The 12053-nt window shown below is 34.7% G+C and overlaps 11 non-coding genes across 11 annotated transcripts; all 11 read right to left on the bottom strand.

Moving 5' to 3' along the window:
* Nucleotides 1–729: 729 nt before the first annotated feature.
* On the bottom strand, nt 730–801 carry TRNAD-GUC (transfer RNA aspartic acid (anticodon GUC)). The gene has a single exon. It is a non-coding gene; the product is annotated as a tRNA-Asp (tRNA).
* Nucleotides 802–1434: 633 nt separating this feature from the next.
* TRNAD-GUC (transfer RNA aspartic acid (anticodon GUC)) lies at nt 1435–1506 on the bottom strand. Its single transcript has one exon. It is a non-coding gene; the product is annotated as a tRNA-Asp (tRNA).
* A 1331-nt stretch (nt 1507–2837) lies between these two features.
* TRNAD-GUC (transfer RNA aspartic acid (anticodon GUC)) lies at nt 2838–2909 on the bottom strand. Its single transcript has one exon. It is a non-coding gene; the product is annotated as a tRNA-Asp (tRNA).
* A 629-nt stretch (nt 2910–3538) lies between these two features.
* On the bottom strand, nt 3539–3610 carry TRNAD-GUC (transfer RNA aspartic acid (anticodon GUC)). Its single transcript has one exon. It is a non-coding gene; the product is annotated as a tRNA-Asp (tRNA).
* A 645-nt stretch (nt 3611–4255) lies between these two features.
* On the bottom strand, nt 4256–4327 carry TRNAD-GUC (transfer RNA aspartic acid (anticodon GUC)). Its single transcript has one exon. It is a non-coding gene; the product is annotated as a tRNA-Asp (tRNA).
* Nucleotides 4328–6363: 2036 nt separating this feature from the next.
* On the bottom strand, nt 6364–6435 carry TRNAD-GUC (transfer RNA aspartic acid (anticodon GUC)). The gene has a single exon. It is a non-coding gene; the product is annotated as a tRNA-Asp (tRNA).
* Nucleotides 6436–7068: 633 nt separating this feature from the next.
* TRNAD-GUC (transfer RNA aspartic acid (anticodon GUC)) lies at nt 7069–7140 on the bottom strand. Its single transcript has one exon. It is a non-coding gene; the product is annotated as a tRNA-Asp (tRNA).
* Nucleotides 7141–8476: 1336 nt separating this feature from the next.
* TRNAD-GUC (transfer RNA aspartic acid (anticodon GUC)) lies at nt 8477–8548 on the bottom strand. The gene has a single exon. It is a non-coding gene; the product is annotated as a tRNA-Asp (tRNA).
* Nucleotides 8549–9179: 631 nt separating this feature from the next.
* Nucleotides 9180–9251, bottom strand: TRNAD-GUC (transfer RNA aspartic acid (anticodon GUC)). The gene has a single exon. It is a non-coding gene; the product is annotated as a tRNA-Asp (tRNA).
* A 1336-nt stretch (nt 9252–10587) lies between these two features.
* On the bottom strand, nt 10588–10659 carry TRNAD-GUC (transfer RNA aspartic acid (anticodon GUC)). Its single transcript has one exon. It is a non-coding gene; the product is annotated as a tRNA-Asp (tRNA).
* A 661-nt stretch (nt 10660–11320) lies between these two features.
* On the bottom strand, nt 11321–11392 carry TRNAD-GUC (transfer RNA aspartic acid (anticodon GUC)). Its single transcript has one exon. It is a non-coding gene; the product is annotated as a tRNA-Asp (tRNA).
* Between the last annotated feature and the right edge of the window lie 661 nt (nt 11393–12053).

Genomic DNA, 12053 nt, shown 5'->3' on the forward strand with positions numbered 1-12053 from the left:
TTGTGTGAATAAAAGGAATCGTCTCCCCGTCGGGGAATTGAACCCCGGTCTCCTGCGTGACAGGCGGGGATACTGACCACTATACTAACGAGGACATATTGGCTTCAGTTCAACAGTGCTCACCTCCATGAGGTTAGGGCATGCCCTCAATCAATTCACAGTATTGTAATAGGCAGCTTTGCTTCCTTTGGTTAGGAGAAGCAATCTTTTTTCATAAATGATTACAAATCAGAAATTCCTAGCCAAAAATAATCTGCTTTAATAAGAAATGATTGATTAAAATAAATACCTATCTATCGATCTGTCTATCTATCTTTCTATCTATCTATGTATATGTATATATATATATATATATATATATATATATACTATCAGCTCACTTTACCATTTGCAGCTTATAACCATTTACCACCAGGGGTCACTACTAACAAAAAGCATCCACTCCACTTCTAAATCTAGCCCCTAGAGTTGAGCAGAAGCATAAGATTCCCCACTGCTTCATTCCATTTCCATTAGATTATAGATGTAAATTTTTTTTGATGGTATGGTCTGTGCAGATTGAAATATTCAGAGCATATTCTGACTTTTAGTTAACACATCTGTAAGCAATTTGGCCATCACTGAATTCAACGTTTATCTCAATCGTAATAGACAAGGATAATGACAAATATAGTTTACAATGTTATTAAGTACATCATTTTATTTAATTGTGTGAATAAAAGGAATCGTCTCCCCGTCGGGGAATTGAACCCCGGTCTCCCGCGTGACAGGCGGGGATACTGACCACTATACTAACGAGGACATATTGGCTTCAGTTCAACAGTGCTCACCTTCATGAGGTTAGGGCATGCCCTCAATCAATTCACAGTATTGTAATAGGCAGCTTTGCTTCTTTTGGTTAGGAGAAGTAATCTTTTTTCATAAATGATTACAAATCAGAAATTCCTAGCCAAAAATAATCTGCTTTAATAAGAAATGATTGATTAAAATAAATACCTATTTATCGATCTGTCTATCTATCTTTCTATCTATCTATGTATATGTATATATATATATATATATATATATATATACAATCAGCTCACTTTACCATTTGCAGCTTATAACCATTTACCACCAGGGGTCACTACTAACAAAAAGCATCCACTCCACTTCTAAATCCAGCCCCTAGAGTTGAGCAGAAGCATAAGATTCCCCACTGCTTCATTCCATTTCCATTAGATTATAGATGTAAATTGTTTTTGATGGTATGGTCTGTGCAGATTGAAATATTCAGAGCATATTCTGACTTTTAGTTAACACATCTGTAAGCAATTTGGCCATCACTGAATTCAACGTTTATCTCAATCGTAATAGACAAGGATAATGACAAATATAGTTTACAATGTTATTAAGTACATCATTTTATTTAATTGTGTGAATAAAAGGAATCGTCTCCCCGTCGGGGAATTGAACCCCGGTCTCCCGCGTGACAGGCGGGGATACTGACCACTATACTAACGAGGACATATTGTCTTCAGTTCAACAGTGCTCACCTTCATGAGGTTAGGGCATGCCCTCAATCAATTCACAGTATTGTAATAGGCAGCTTTGCTTCTTTTGGTTAGGAGAAGTAATCTTTTTTCATAAATGATTACAAATCAGAAATTCCTAGCCAAAAATAATTTGCTTTAATAAGAAATGATTGATTAAAATAAATACCTATTTATCGATCTGTCTATCTATCTTTCTATCTATCTATGTATATGTATATGTATATATATATATATATATATATACAATCAGCTCACTTTACCATTTGCAGCTTATAACCATTTACCACCAGGGGTCACTACTAACAAAAAGCATCCACTCCACTTCTAAATCCAGCCCCTAGAGTTGAGCAGAAGCATAAGATTCCCCACTGCTTCATTCCATTTTCCATTAGATTACAGATGTAAATTGTTTTTGATGGTATGGTCTGTGCAGATTGAAATATTCAGAGCATATTCTGACTTTTAGTTAACACATCTGTAAGCAATTTGGCCATCACTGAATTCAACGTTTATCTCAATCGTAATAGAGAAGGATAATGACAAATATAGTTTACAATGTTATTAAGTACATCATTTTATTTAATTGTGTGAATAAAAGGAATCGTCTCCCCGTCGGGGAATTGAACCCCGGTCTGCCGCGTGACAGGCGGGGATACTGACCACTATACTAACGAGGACATATTGGCTTCAGTTCAACAGTGCTCACCTCCATGAGGTTAGGGCATGCCCTCAATCAATTCACAGTATTGTAATAGGCAGCTTTGCTTCTTTTGGTTAGGAGAAGCAATCTTTTTTCATAAATGATTACAAATCAGAAATTCCTAGCCAAAAATAATCTGCTTTAATAAGAAATGATTGATTAAAATAAATACCTATTTATCGATCTGTCTATCTATCTTTCTATCTATCTATGTATATGTATATATATATATATATATATACAATCAGCTCACTTTACCATTTGCAGCTTATAACCATTTACCACCAGGGGTCACTACTAACAAAAAGCATCCACTCCACTTCTAAATCTAGCCCCTAGAGTTGAGCAGAAGCATTAGATTCCCCACTGCTTCATTCCATTTCCATTAGATTATAGATGTAAATTGTTTTTGATGGTATGGTCTGTGCAGATTGAAATATTCAGAGCATATTCTGACTTTTAGTTAACACATCTGTAAGCAATTTGGCCATCACTGAATTCAACGTTTATCTCAATCGTAATAGACAAGGATAATGACAAATATAGTTTACAATGTTATTAAGTACATCATTTTATTTAATTGTGTGAATAAAAGGAATCGTCTCCCCGTCGGGGAATTGAACCCCGGTCTCCCGCGTGACAGGCGGGGATACTGACCACTATACTAACGAGGACATATTGTCTTCAGTTCAACAGTGCTCACCTTCATGAGGTTAGGGCATGCCCTCAATCAATTCACAGTATTGTAATAGGCAGCTTTGCTTCTTTTGGTTAGGAGAAGCAATCTTTTTTCATAAATGATTACAAATCAGAAATTCCTAGCCAAAAATAATCTGCTTTAATAAGAAATGATTGATTAAAATAAATACCTATTTATCGATCTGTCTATCTATCTTTCTATCTATCTATGTATATGTATATATATATATATATATATATATACAATCAGCTCACTTTACCATTTGCAGCTTATAACCATTTACCACCAGGGGTCACTACTAACAAAAAGCATCCACTCCACTTCTAAATCTAGCCCCTAGAGTTGAGCAGAAGCATAAGATTCCCCACTGCTTCATTCCATTTCCATTAGATTATAGATGTAAATTGTTTTTGATGGTATGGTCTGTGCAGATTGAAATATTCAGAGCATATTCTGACTTTTAGTTAACACATCTGTAAGCAATTTGGCCATCACTGAATTCAACGTTTATCTCAATCGTAATAGACAAGGATAATGACAAATATAGTTTACAATGTTATTAAGTACATCATTTTATTTAATTGTGTGAATAAAAGGAATCGTCTCCCCGTCGGGGAATTGAACCCCGGTCTCCCGCGTGACAGGCGGGGATACTGACCACTATACTAACGAGGACATATTGGCTTCAGTTCAACAGTGCTCACCTTCATGAGGTTAGGGCATGCCCTCAATCAATTCACAGTATTGTAATAGGCAGCTTTGCTTCTTTTGGTTAGGAGAAGTAATCTTTTTTCATAAATGATTACAAATCAGAAATTCCTAGCCAAAAATAATCTGCTTTAATAAGAAATGATTGATTAAAATAAATACCTATTTATCGATCTGTCTATCTATCTTTCTATCTATCTATGTATATGTATATATATATATATATATATATATATATATATATATATATACAATCAGCTCACTTTACCATTTGCAGCTTATAACCATTTACCACCAGGGGTCACTACTAACAAAAAGCATCCACTCCACTTCTAAATCCAGCCCCTAGAGTTGAGCAGAAGCATAAGATTCCCCACTGCTTCATTCCATTTCCATTAGATTATAGATGTAAATTGTTTTTGATGGTATGGTCTGTGCAGATTGAAATATTCAGAGCATATTCTGACTTTTAGTTAACACATCTGTAAGCAATTTGGCCATCACTGAATTCAACGTTTATCTCAATCGTAATAGACAAGGATAATGACAAATATAGTTTACAATGTTATTAAGTACATCATTTTATTTAATTGTGTGAATAAAAGGAATCGTCTCCCCGTCGGGGAATTGAACCCCGGTCTCCCGCGTGACAGGCGGGGATACTGACCACTATACTAACGAGGACATATTGTCTTCAGTTCAACAGTGCTCACCTTCATGAGGTTAGGGCATGCCCTCAATCAATTCACAGTATTGTAATAGGCAGCTTTGCTTCTTTTGGTTAGGAGAAGTAATCTTTTTTCATAAATGATTACAAATCAGAAATTCCTAGCCAAAAATAATCTGCTTTAATAAGAAATGATTGATTAAAATAAATACCTATTTATCGATCTGTCTATCTATCTTTCTATCTATCTATGTATATGTATATGTATATATATATATATATATATATACAATCAGCTCACTTTACCATTTGCAGCTTATAACCATTTACCACCAGGGGTCACTACTAACAAAAAGCATCCACTCCACTTCTAAATCCAGCCCCTAGAGTTGAGCAGAAGCATAAGATTCCCCACTGCTTCATTCCATTTTCCATTAGATTACAGATGTAAATTGTTTTTGATGGTATGGTCTGTGCAGATTGAAATATTCAGAGCATATTCTGACTTTTAGTTAACACATCTGTAAGCAATTTGGCCATCACTGAATTCAACGTTTATCTCAATCGTAATAGAGAAGGATAATGACAAATATAGTTTACAATGTTATTAAGTACATCATTTTATTTAATTGTGTGAATAAAAGGAATCGTCTCCCCGTCGGGGAATTGAACCCCGGTCTGCCGCGTGACAGGCGGGGATACTGACCACTATACTAACGAGGACATATTGGCTTCAGTTCAACAGTGCTCACCTCCATGAGGTTAGGGCATGCCCTCAATCAATTCACAGTATTGTAATAGGCAGCTTTGCTTCTTTTGGTTAGGAGAAGCAATCTTTTTTCATAAATGATTACAAATCAGAAATTCCTAGCCAAAAATAATCTGCTTTAATAAGAAATGATTGATTAAAATAAATACCTATTTATCGATCTGTCTATCTATCTTTCTATCTATCTATGTATATGTATATATATATATATTTATATACAATCAGCTCACTTTACCATTTGCAGCTTATAACCATTTACCACCAGGGGTCACTACTAACAAAAAGCATCCACTCCACTTCTAAATCTAGCCCCTAGAGTTGAGCAGAAGCATTAGATTCCCCACTGCTTCATTCCATTTCCATTAGATTATAGATGTAAATTGTTTTTGATGGTATGGTCTGTGCAGATTGAAATATTCAGAGCATATTCTGACTTTTAGTTAACACATCTGTAAGCAATTTGGCCATCACTGAATTCAACGTTTATCTCAATTGTAATAGACAAGGATAATGACAAATATAGTTTACAATGTTATTAAGTACATCATTTTATTTAATTGTGTGAATAAAAGGAATCGTCTCCCCGTCGGGGAATTGAACCCCGGTCTCCTGCGTGACAGGCGGGGATACTGACCACTATACTAACGAGGACATATTGGCTTCAGTTCAACAGTGCTCACCTCCATGAGGTTAGGGCATGCCCTCAATCAATTCACAGTATAGTAATAGGCAGCTTTGCTTCCTTTGGTTAGGAGAAGCAATCTTTTTTCATAAATGATTACAAATCAGAAATTCCTAGCCAAAAATAATCTGCTTTAATAAGAAATGATTGATTAAAATAAATACCTATCTATCGATCTGTCTATCTATCTTTCTATCTATCTATGTATATGTATATATATATATATATATATATATATATACTATCAGCTCACTTTACCATTTGCAGCTTATAACCATTTACCACCAGGGGTCACTACTAACAAAAAGCATCCACTCCACTTCTAAATCTAGCCCCTAGAGTTGAGCAGAAGCATAAGATTCCCCACTGCTTCATTCCATTTCCATTAGATTATAGATGTAAATTTTTTTTGATGGTATGGTCTGTGCAGATTGAAATATTCAGAGCATATTCTGACTTTTAGTTAACACATCTGTAAGCAATTTGGCCATCACTGAATTCAACGTTTATCTCAATCGTAATAGACAAGGATAATGACAAATATAGTTTACAATGTTATTAAGTACATCATTTTATTTAATTGTGTGAATAAAAGGAATCGTCTCCCCGTCGGGGAATTGAACCCCGGTCTCCCGCGTGACAGGCGGGGATACTGACCACTATACTAACGAGGACATATTGGCTTCAGTTCAACAGTGCTCACCTTCATGAGGTTAGGGCATGCCCTCAATCAATTCACAGTATTGTAATAGGCAGCTTTGCTTCTTTTGGTTAGGAGAAGTAATCTTTTTTCATAAATGATTACAAATCAGAAATTCCTAGCCAAAAATAATCAGCTTTAATAAGAAATGATTGATTAAAATAAATACCTATTTATCGATCTGTCTATCTATCTTTCTATCTATCTATGTATATGTATATATATATATATATATATATATATATACAATCAGCTCACTTTACCATTTGCAGCTTATAACCATTTACCACCAGGGGTCACTACTAACAAAAAGCATCCACTCCACTTCTAAATCCAGCCCCTAGAGTTGAGCAGAAGCATAAGATTCCCCACTGCTTCATTCCATTTCCATTAGATTATAGATGTAAATTGTTTTTGATGGTATGGTCTGTGCAGATTGAAATATTCAGAGCATATTCTGACTTTTAGTTAACACATCTGTAAGCAATTTGGCCATCACTGAATTCAACGTTTATCTCAATCGTAATAGACAAGGATAATGACAAATATAGTTTACAATGTTATTAAGTACATCATTTTATTTAATTGTGTGAATAAAAGGAATCGTCTCCCCGTCGGGGAATTGAACCCCGGTCTCCCGCGTGACAGGCGGGGATACTGACCACTATACTAACGAGGACATATTGTCTTCAGTTCAACAGTGCTCACCTTCATGAGGTTAGGGCATGCCCTCAATCAATTCACAGTATTGTAATAGGCAGCTTTGCTTCTTTTGGTTAGGAGAAGTAATCTTTTTTCATAAATGATTACAAATCAGAAATTCCTAGCCAAAAATAATCTGCTTTAATAAGAAATGATTGATTAAAATAAATACCTATTTATCGATCTGTCTATCTATCTTTCTATCTATCTATGTATATGTATATGTATATATATATATATTTATATACAATCAGCTCACTTTACCATTTGCAGCTTATAACCATTTACCACCAGGGGTCACTACTAACAAAAAGCATCCACTCCACTTCTAAATCTAGCCCCTAGAGTTGAGCAGAAGCATTAGATTCCCCACTGCTTCATTCCATTTCCATTAGATTATAGATGTAAATTGTTTTTGATGGTATGGTCTGTGCAGATTGAAATATTCAGAGCATATTCTGACTTTTAGTTAACACATCTGTAAGCAATTTGGCCATCACTGAATTCAACGTTTATCTCAATCGTAATAGACAAGGATAATGACAAATATAGTTTACAATGTTATTAAGTACATCATTTTATTTAATTGTGTGAATAAAAGGAATCGTCTCCCCGTCGGGGAATTGAACCCCGGTCTCCTGCGTGACAGGCGGGGATACTGACCACTATACTAACGAGGACATATTGGCTTCAGTTCAACAGTGCTCACCTCCATGAGGTTAGGGCATGCCCTCAATCAATTCACAGTATTGTAATAGGCAGCTTTGCTTCCTTTGGTTAGGAGAAGCAATCTTTTTTCATAAATGATTACAAATCAGAAATTCCTAGCCAAAAATAATCTGCTTTAATAAGAAATGATTGATTAAAATAAATACCTATCTATCGATCTGTCTATCTATCTTTCTATCTATCTATGTATATGTATATATATATATATATATATATATATATACTATCAGCTCACTTTACCATTTGCAGCTTATAACCATTTACCACCAGGGGTCACTACTAACAAAAAGCATCCACTCCACTTCTAAATCTAGCCCCTAGAGTTGAGCAGAAGCATAAGATTCCCCACTGCTTCATTCCATTTCCATTAGATTATAGATGTAAATTGTTTTTGATGGTATGGTCTGTGCAGATTGAAATATTCAGAGCATATTCTGACTTTTAGTTAACACATCTGTAAGCAATTTGGCCATCACTGAATTCAACGTTTATCTCAATCGTAATAGAGAAGAATAATGACAAATATAGTTTACAATGTTATTAAGTACATCATTTTATTTAATTGTGTGAATAAAAGGAATCGTCTCCCCGTCGGGGAATTGAACCCCGGTCTCCCGCGTGACAGGCGGGGATACTGACCACTATACTAACGAGGACATACTGGCTTCAGTTCAACAGTGCTCACCTTCATGAGGTTAGGGCATGCCCTCAATCAATTCACAGTATTGTAATAGGCAGCTTTGCTTCTTTTGGTTAGGAGAAGTAATCTTTTTTCATAAATGATTACAAATCAGAAATTCCTAGCTAAAAATAATCTGCTTTAATAAGAAATGATTGATTAAAATAAATACCTATTTATCGATCTGTCTATCTATCTTTCTATCTATCTATGTATATGTATATATATATATATATATATATATATACAATCAGCTCACTTTACCATTTGCAGCTTATAACCATTTACCACCAGGGGTCACTACTAACAAAAAGCATCCACTCCACTTCTAAATCCAGCCCCTAGAGTTGAGCAGAAGCATAAGATTCCCCACTGCTTCATTCCATTTCCATTAGATTATAGATGTAAATTGTTTTTGATGGTATGGTCTGTGCAGATTGAAATATTCAGAGCATATTCTGACTTTTAGTTAACACATCTGTAAGCAATTTGGCCATCACTGAATTCAACGTTTATCTCAATCGTAATAGACAAGGATAATGACAAATATAGTTTACAATGTTATTAAGTACATCATTTTATTTAATTGTGTGAATAAAAGGAATCGTCTCCCCGTCGGGGAATTGAACCCCGGTCTCCCGCGTGACAGGCGGGGATACTGACCACTATACTAACGAGGACATATTGTCTTCAGTTCAACAGTGCTCACCTTCATGAGGTTAGGGCATGCCCTCAATCAATTCACAGTATTGTAATAGGCAGCTTTGCTTCTTTTGGTTAGGAGAAGTAATCTTTTTTCATAAATGATTACAAATCAGAAATTCCTAGCCAAAAATAATCTGCTTTAATAAGAAATGATTGATTAAAATAAATACCTATTTATCGATCTGTCTATCTATCTTTCTATCTATCTATGTATATGTATATGTATATATATATATATTTATATACAATCAGCTCACTTTACCATTTGCAGCTTATAACCATTTACCACCAGGGGTCACTACTAACAAAAAGCATCCACTCCACTTCTAAATCTAGCCCCTAGAGTTGAGCAGAAGCATTAGATTCCCCACTGCTTCATTCCATTTCCATTAGATTATAGATGTAAATTGTTTTTGATGGTATGGTCTGTGCAGATTGAAATATTCAGAGCATATTCTGACTTTTAGTTAACACATCTGTAAGCAATTTGGCCATCACTGAATTCAACGTTTATCTCAATCGTAATAGACAAGGATAATGACAAATATAGTTTACAATGTTATTAAGTACATCATTTTATTTAATTGTGTGAATAAAAGGAATCGTCTCCCCGTCGGGGAATTGAACCCCGGTCTCCTGCGTGACAGGCGGGGATACTGACCACTATACTAACGAGGACATATTGGCTTCAGTTCAACAGTGCTCACCTCCATGAGGTTAGGGCATGCCCTCAATCAATTCACAGTATTGTAATAGGCAGCTTTGCTTCCTTTGGTTAGGAGAAGCAATCTTTTTTCATAAATGATTACAAATCAGAAATTCCTAGCCAAAAATAATCTGCTTTAATAAGAAATGATTGATTAAAATAAATACCTATCTATCGATCTGTCTATCTATCTTTCTATCTATCTATGTATATGTATATATATATATATATATATATATATATACTATCAGCTCACTTTACCATTTGCAGCTTATAACCATTTACCACCAGGGGTCACTACTAACAAAAAGCATCCACTCCACTTCTAAATCTAGCCCCTAGAGTTGAGCAGAAGCATAAGATTCCCCACTGCTTCATTCCATTTCCATTAGATTATAGATGTAAATTTTTTTTGATGGTATGGTCTGTGCAGATTGAAATATTCAGAGCATATTCTGACTTTTAGTTAACACATCTGTAAGCAATTTGGCCATCACTGAATTCAACGTTTATCTCAATCGTAATAGACAAGGATAATGACAAATATAGTTTACAATGTTATTAAGTACATCATTTTATTTAATTGTGTGAATAAAAGGAATCGTCTCCCCGTCGGGGAATTGAACCCCGGTCTCCCGCGTGACAGGCGGGGATACTGACCACTATACTAACGAGGACATATTGGCTTCAGTTCAACAGTGCTCACCTTCATGAGGTTAGGGCATGCCCTCAATCAATTCACAGTATTGTAATAGGCAGCTTTGCTTCTTTTGGTTAGGAGAAGTAATCTTTTTTCATAAATGATTACAAATCAGAAATTCCTAGCTAAAAATAATCTGCTTTAATAAGAAATGATTGATTAAAATAAATACCTATTTATCGATCTGTCTATCTATCTTTCTATCTATCTATGTATATATATATATATATATATATATATATATATATATATATATATATATATATATATATATATACAATCAGCTCACTTTACCATTTGCAGCTTATAACCATTTACCACCAGGGGTCACTACTAACAAAAAGCATCCACTCCACTTCTAAATCTAGCCCCTAGAGTTGAGCAGAAGCATAAGATTCCCCACTGCTTCATTCCATTTCCATTAGATTATAGATGTAAATTGTTTTTGATGGTATGGTCTGTGCAGATTGAAATATTCAGAGCATATTCTGACTTTTAGTTAACACATCTGTAAGCAATTTGGCCATCACTGAATTCAACGTTTATCTCAATCGTAATAGAGAAGAATAATGACAAATATAGTTTACAATGTTATTAAGTACATCATTTTATTTAATTGTGTGAATAAAAGGAATCGTCTCCCCGTCGGGGAATTGAACCCCGGTCTCCCGCGTGACAGGCGGGGATACTGACCACTATACTAACGAGGACATACTGGCTTCAGTTCAACAGTGCTCACCTTCATGAGGTTAGGGCATGCCCTCAATCAATTCACAGTATTGTAATAGGCAGCTTTGCTTCTTTTGGTTAGGAGAAGTAATCTTTTTTCATAAATGATTACAAATCAGAAATTCCTAGCTAAAAATAATCTGCTTTAATAAGAAATGATTGATTAAAATAAATACCTATTTATCGATCTGTCTATCTATCTTTCTATCTATCTATGTATATATATATATATATATATATATATATATATATATATATATATATATATATATATATATATATATATATATACAATCAGCTCACTTTACCATTTGCAGCTTATAACCATTTACCACCAGGGGTCACTACTAACAAAAAGCATCCACTCCACTTCTAAATCTAGCCCCTAGAGTTGAGCAGAAGCATAAGATTCCCCACTGCTTCATTCCATTTCCATTAGATTATAGATGTAAATTGTTTTTGATGGTATGGTCTGTGCAGATTGAAATATTCAGAGCATATTCTGACTTTTAGTTAACACATCTGTAAGCAATTTGGCCATCACTGAATTCAACGTTTATCTCAATCGTAATAGAGAAGAATAATGACAAATATAGTTTACAATGTTATTAAGTACATCATTTTATTTAATTGTGTGAATAA

The sequence above is a fragment of the Triturus cristatus genome, chromosome 4_1, assembly GCF_964204655.1.
Source record: "Triturus cristatus chromosome 4_1, aTriCri1.1, whole genome shotgun sequence".
Lineage (NCBI taxonomy): Eukaryota > Metazoa > Chordata > Amphibia > Caudata > Salamandridae > Triturus > Triturus cristatus.